This window comes from Rana temporaria, chromosome 1, assembly GCF_905171775.1.
Source record: "Rana temporaria chromosome 1, aRanTem1.1, whole genome shotgun sequence".
NCBI lineage: Eukaryota > Metazoa > Chordata > Amphibia > Anura > Ranidae > Rana > Rana temporaria.
Genome location: NC_053489.1, coordinates 35,897,976 through 35,903,975, shown reverse-complemented (window position 1 = coordinate 35,903,975; position 6,000 = coordinate 35,897,976).

Here is a 6,000-nt window from a genome sequence, read left to right as displayed (position 1 = left end):
AGAGTTTCACGCTTTCCTGGAGAAATTCTTCAGGGACGTGAACTGATAGATAGACCGCAACTTTCATAGTGCTGGAACTAAAAAGTATTAAACTCTTAAAGAACAAGCACATTTTTTTTTTCAAAAATCTTTTACGAAAATGTAAAAAAAAAAAAAAAAAAAAAAAAGCACCAAGTTTTTAATCAAAGCTATTTGTGTGTATGAAAACCCTACAATCGATGGGCTGTATTGTTGGAGACAGTATCTGTGTTTTGGGTACCACGTGTTTAATATCTCGTGAGGTTTAGACCGCTTTAGAACGATTTTGGAACCGTTGTAGATCACAGGGTTTTGTGACTTTAAATGCCTTATATTTAACAATCATAATTTATGACTAACTTGTAGAGTTTTTTGTGGGCTCTTATTTAATTATTTTTATAGTTGTTTTTGGCCTTTTTAATTATAATTTATTTATTTAGAGACGTTACTAATTTTGTTTTTATATTATATATATCTATATATGACTCCTATTACCTCATTTTTTTTTGCATTGTTCGGATATGGAATGCGCTGCATGTGACGGTACGTTTAAAAAAACAAATGAAATCTTTATCTTGTGAACAAAAAAAAATTGCGAATAATAATAACGACGATTAATTCAGGGTGTGTGTGTTGATGAAGTGTATTTTTTATTTTATTTTTTTCCCGTGGTGCTGTTATCTTGAAAAACATTCCATTAAGAATGCAAAACCTTTGATTCTGTATGCTGTGACCTAGTGGATACCTGCAATATAGTGAACGTGATTAGCACATATAAATATGATTTGCACTCATGATCAAACCGAGATGAACCTTTCGCTTTCCTCAGCGTTTATTAAATAAACATTACGGTAAAATAAAATTTAAGAAAAAAAATCCCACTCTGAGGACAAGGAGATGGCCTCAAGCAAGAGTTCCTTTATAACTTGCTAAGGGAGCAACAGTTCAGCCATGTTGTACTAAACAATTGGTGTCTATTGGTGGGTGACCACTGCTAGATGTTCTTAGTTTTTCCAGCCAATGAAAGATAACCCTTTGGCCCGGTTTCCTCCTCTAACCATGACTACAGTTCAAATAAAATTTTGTTTAAAGTGGAACCATATCTAAACTTTTTTGAATGGAGGTTAGGGTTAGAACTTCGATAATCTTTCAGAATAAATGAATGCCAAAAACATACTCACAAAAGCCAAAAGGCATCGAGAGGTACTGAGATCCCAAACAAACAAAGGAAACAGGATGTGAGTGCTCTGTGTGGCCTGGGCCTCGCTCTCTATTAGGCATGTGAACTGACCATGGCTCAAGTCCTGCGGGAACGCGTGGGAACAGAGTTCCTGCACTTTTTTCACAGCAGGAACGCAGTTCCCTTTGCATGACTAGAGCAGCCGAGAGCAGCCGAGCCGCCCGAGCCGATCCTTCACTAAGCGGCGATGCCCAGCTCGAGTCACTGTCAGGGGCAGGCGAACCTTAGTAATCCTTTATGTTACTGGCCGCTTCCTGTATATGGATTTATCAGGTAGTTTGCGGGTATTCCGTCACTTCCTCGATGCCGCAATGTCTCCTGGGAGCTTTTGTCATTGTTCCCAGGAGGTCTGCCGCGAGTTATCGTGGGATTTAGAAAGAACTTGCTTACTAAGATACAGTGGATCGGAAAAAAAAAAAATGTGGTTTAGTAATTATGTATATGAGCGTATCATTTTTATTTTTTTTGGTGGGGGAGTGGATCTTGGGTGGGAGTTCCCACACTTTTTTCCCCAGGATTTAACCCATGGAACTGACGCATTTCGAGGGCAAGACCCTCTTCCTCAAAGCTTGAATCCCCTGTCTTTCTACCTCACCAAGGCAAACAAACAGGAGATTCAAGCTCTGAGGAAGAGGGTCTTGCCCTTGAAACGTGTCAGCTCATCTACCTGATAGTGCTTGAGATTCAGGCCACACAAAGTACTCGCATCTTGTTTCCTTTGTTTTGTGAGTATTTATCCTTATTAAACTGATTAAAGTTAATGCACAAGGCTTTGCACTTTTATTTATTTTTTTACAACACCATCCAGATTCAGTATTTAGCAGCTTTAAAGTGGAAGTAAACCCTCCTATTTTTCAGCCAAGGAAGCTGCCATCTTGGCCTCTGTTTAATGCCATGATGCTGCACATGTGATCAGTTATGACACTAGACATTGGATGGTTTAACAGTCTGGTTGAGAGCACAACCAATGGGAGGATTACAATCCCCGGTATGTGCTGGAAATGTAACTTATTTGAAACGGGTAAATGGATGGGTTTACTTCCGCTTTCAGCCTCATTTTATTGCACCTGCCTAATCGCCCATGTGAATGAGCCCTTATGTTCTAACAGAGAAATGGTGGGGGAGCACGACAAAGTTGGGCGGTGGTCTATCACAGAGATCTTCAAACTACGGCCCTCCAGCTGTAGCGAAACTACACATCCCATGAGGCATTGTAAAACTCTGACATTCACAGACATGACTAGGCATGATGGGAATTGTAGTTCCTGAACAACTGGAGGGCCGTAGTTTGAAGACCCCTGGTCTATCAAGTAGTCTACCAAGAGAACCTGTCACTTTGCAATGAATAAGCAATTGCAGATTGACTCTTAAAACATAATAATCTTTAACAGCTGGATTACAAAACATTGGAAAATTCCAGAACCGGACCTTTATCCAAAAAGCTAAAACACCTCAACAATCTCTAGGTAATATTACCAGAGTTTGTTGATCCAGATAATATCCGATTGCCTTCTAGGAGATCAGGAAGGAATTCATTTTTTCCCTGCTGGAGCAAATTGGACCATGCTTCATAGTTTTTTTTGTCTTCCTCTGGATCAACTGTGGATATAGAATTGTGTATATGAAGGTTTCCTATTTAAAAATGTTTTCCTATTGGTTGAACTTGTTGAACTTGTGACTAACTATGTAACGCACCTGGGAATCCTTTAGCAGGCAAAAGAGCTCCCGTATATCTAGTAGTAGTTGGTCACATTCAACTGGACTTGTTATGTAATGTTAATAAAATTTTGCAGCTTATCTAAGCCACATCTTCCGTTCTTATAAGCTTCTAAACATTTCTGAGGTGTTTTTAGCTGTTTTTTTCCCCCCCAGAGATCCGAAAGATTTTAGACAATAAGGGCCAGATTCTGATACATTTACGTTGCTCCACGGCAGCGTAACGTATCCCATTTACGTTACACCGCCGCAGGTTTACAGCGTAAGTGCCTGATTCTCAAAAATCTTACCTGTAAACTTGCGGCGGTGTAACGTAAATCCGATCGGGGCAAGTCCGCCTAATTCAAATGGGGTGGGCACCATTTAAATTAGGCGCGTTCCCGCGCCAAACGTACTACGCATGCTCCGTCGGGTAAATTACCCGACGTGCATTGCGCTAAATGACGTCGCACGGACGTAATTTCTTTAGACGTTACCGTAAATGGCGTCCAGCGCCATTCACGGACGAATTACGCAAACGACGTTGTTTTTTAAATTTTGACGCAGGAACGATGGCCATACTTAACATGGCTTAGAACAACTAGGGCTCAGCCCTAATTTTACGCGGCGTAACTCGATGGAAACGACGTAAAGTTAGATCGACGGGCAACGCGGACGTTCGGGAATCGCCGTAACTAGTCATTTGCATATTCTACGCCGACCGCAGTGGCCTCGCCACCTAGCGGCCGGCCTAGAATTGCATCCTTAAGATCCGACAGTGTAATTCAATTACACCTGTCGGATCTTCTGGCTATCTATGCGTAACTGATTCTATGAATCAGTCGCATAGTTAGGACGGCCGCAACACAGAGATACGACGGCGTATCAGGAGATACGCCGTCGTATCTCTTCTGTGAATCTGGCCCTAAATACCTATTAGAAGCTCCAAAGAAACTTCCATGTTCAAGAGGAAGTAAAGCCTCTGAAAAGAAAAAAAAATACACCCTGCAAGACAAAGGCATAATGAGCTAGTATGCATAGCATACTAGCTCATTATGAATTACTTACCTGAGATCAAAGCCCCCACAGTGGTCCTCGTTCCCCTCCTCCATCGCTGCTATCTCTCCCAGAGTGACTTCCGGGTATCGCAGCTCTGGCGCTGTGACTGGCCCGGAGCCGCGATGACGTCACTCCCGCAAATGCGAGCCACCAGTCACGACACGATCGCCGTTAGAAATGGCACGCTCAGTGCCCCTGCGCCGTTGTCTAGGGCGCATGCGCCGTAGACATCGGTGCCTGTCACATTTTGCAAAAGTGGTCTGTAATGCCCTGTACACACGATAGGTTCGCCAGATGAAAACGATCCGATGGACCGTTTTCATCAGACGAACCGATCGTGTGTGGGCCCCATCGTTTTTTTTCCCCCATCGGTGAAAAAACTTAGAACCTGTTTTAAAATTATCTGATGGTTAAAAAACCGATAGAAAAAAAGATCGTCTGTGGGCAAGTCCATCGGTTAAAAATCCACGCATGCTCAGAATCAAATCGACGCACGCTCGGAAGCATTGAACTTCATTTTTCTCAGCACGTCGTTGTGTTTTACGTCACCGCGTTCTGACACGAACGGATTTTTAACCGATGGTGTGTAGGCACGACTGATGAAAGTCAGCTTCATCGGATATCTGATGAAAAAATCCATCGGTCCTTTTTCATCGGATGAATGGATCGTGTGTACGCGGCCTAAGGGTTTACAACCACTTTCAGCTCTGTATAAAGTCTAATTGTGTAGTCCAGATGAAAGCAAAACAGACCACCCTACCCTGGAGAGGGACTAATGTCTTCCCCGACCCCGTAAATGACATTGAGATTAATTCCCTGGATTAGAACATTCCCATATGATTAGATCAACACTCTATTTTGTCACTGAAAGTGTAAATTGCTTTGACCTCATATCGTAGCTCATCTCATCAGTGAAAAGGTTAATGGACGTTGCGCTGTTCATTTTAATAATGGACCGAACTTGTCCACCTGATACAATGACATTATGTTGATAGCAATAGGAACGGGCTGCAAACGGCTGTAAATGAGAGTTTTTTTTTCAATTATGCTATGCAAATGAGATTAATGCGTAGCAAGCATCTCAACACTCCTGTGCGTCAAAAAGGCATCGGACTTGATATTCAAGGCATAATGGAGCACAGTGATCCTGTTCTGTAATTTATTTTTACCCGTAGCATCAACAAACCGGTATCTTTACCGCTTTTAAAAAAAATGGAGAGTGGAAAAAACAAGGGGGTAGATTCACGTAGCTGCGCTTTATGTTATGGCGGCGCAGCGTATTGTATTTACGCTACGCCGACGCAACTTACAGGAGCAAGTGCAGTATTTACAAAGCACTTGCTCCGTAAGTTGCGGCGGCGTAGCGTAAATGGGGCCGGCGTAAGCGCGCGGAATTCAAATGTGGAAGGGGGGGGGGCGTGTTTTATGTAAATCGATGATGACCCGACGTGATTGACGTTTTGTACGAACGGCGCATGCGCCGTCCGTGTACATATCCCAGTGTGCATTGCTCCCGACGTATTGGTTTCGACGTGAACGTAAATTATGTCCAGCCCTATTCGCGAACGACTTATGCAAACGACGCAAACAATTCAAATTTCGAATCGGGAACGACGTCCATACTTAACATTGGCTGCGCCACCTAATAGCAGGAGCAACGTTACGACGAAAACAAACAACGTAAAAAACTACCGCCGGCCGCACGTACGTTTGTGAATCGGCGTAACTAGGTAATTTGCATACTCTACGCTGAAAACGACGGGAGCGCCACCTAGCGGCCAGCGTGAGAATGCACCCTAAGATACGACGGCGTAAGAGACTTATGCCAGTCGTATCTTAGGCTAATGTCGGCGTATCTTGCTTTCTGAATACAGAAAGAAGATACGCCGGCGCAGATTTGAATTTACGCAGCGTATCTATGAATACGCCGGCGTAAATTCTCTCTGAATCCTGGCCAAGGAGAGGAGAGGGACAGGAGGACTATACAG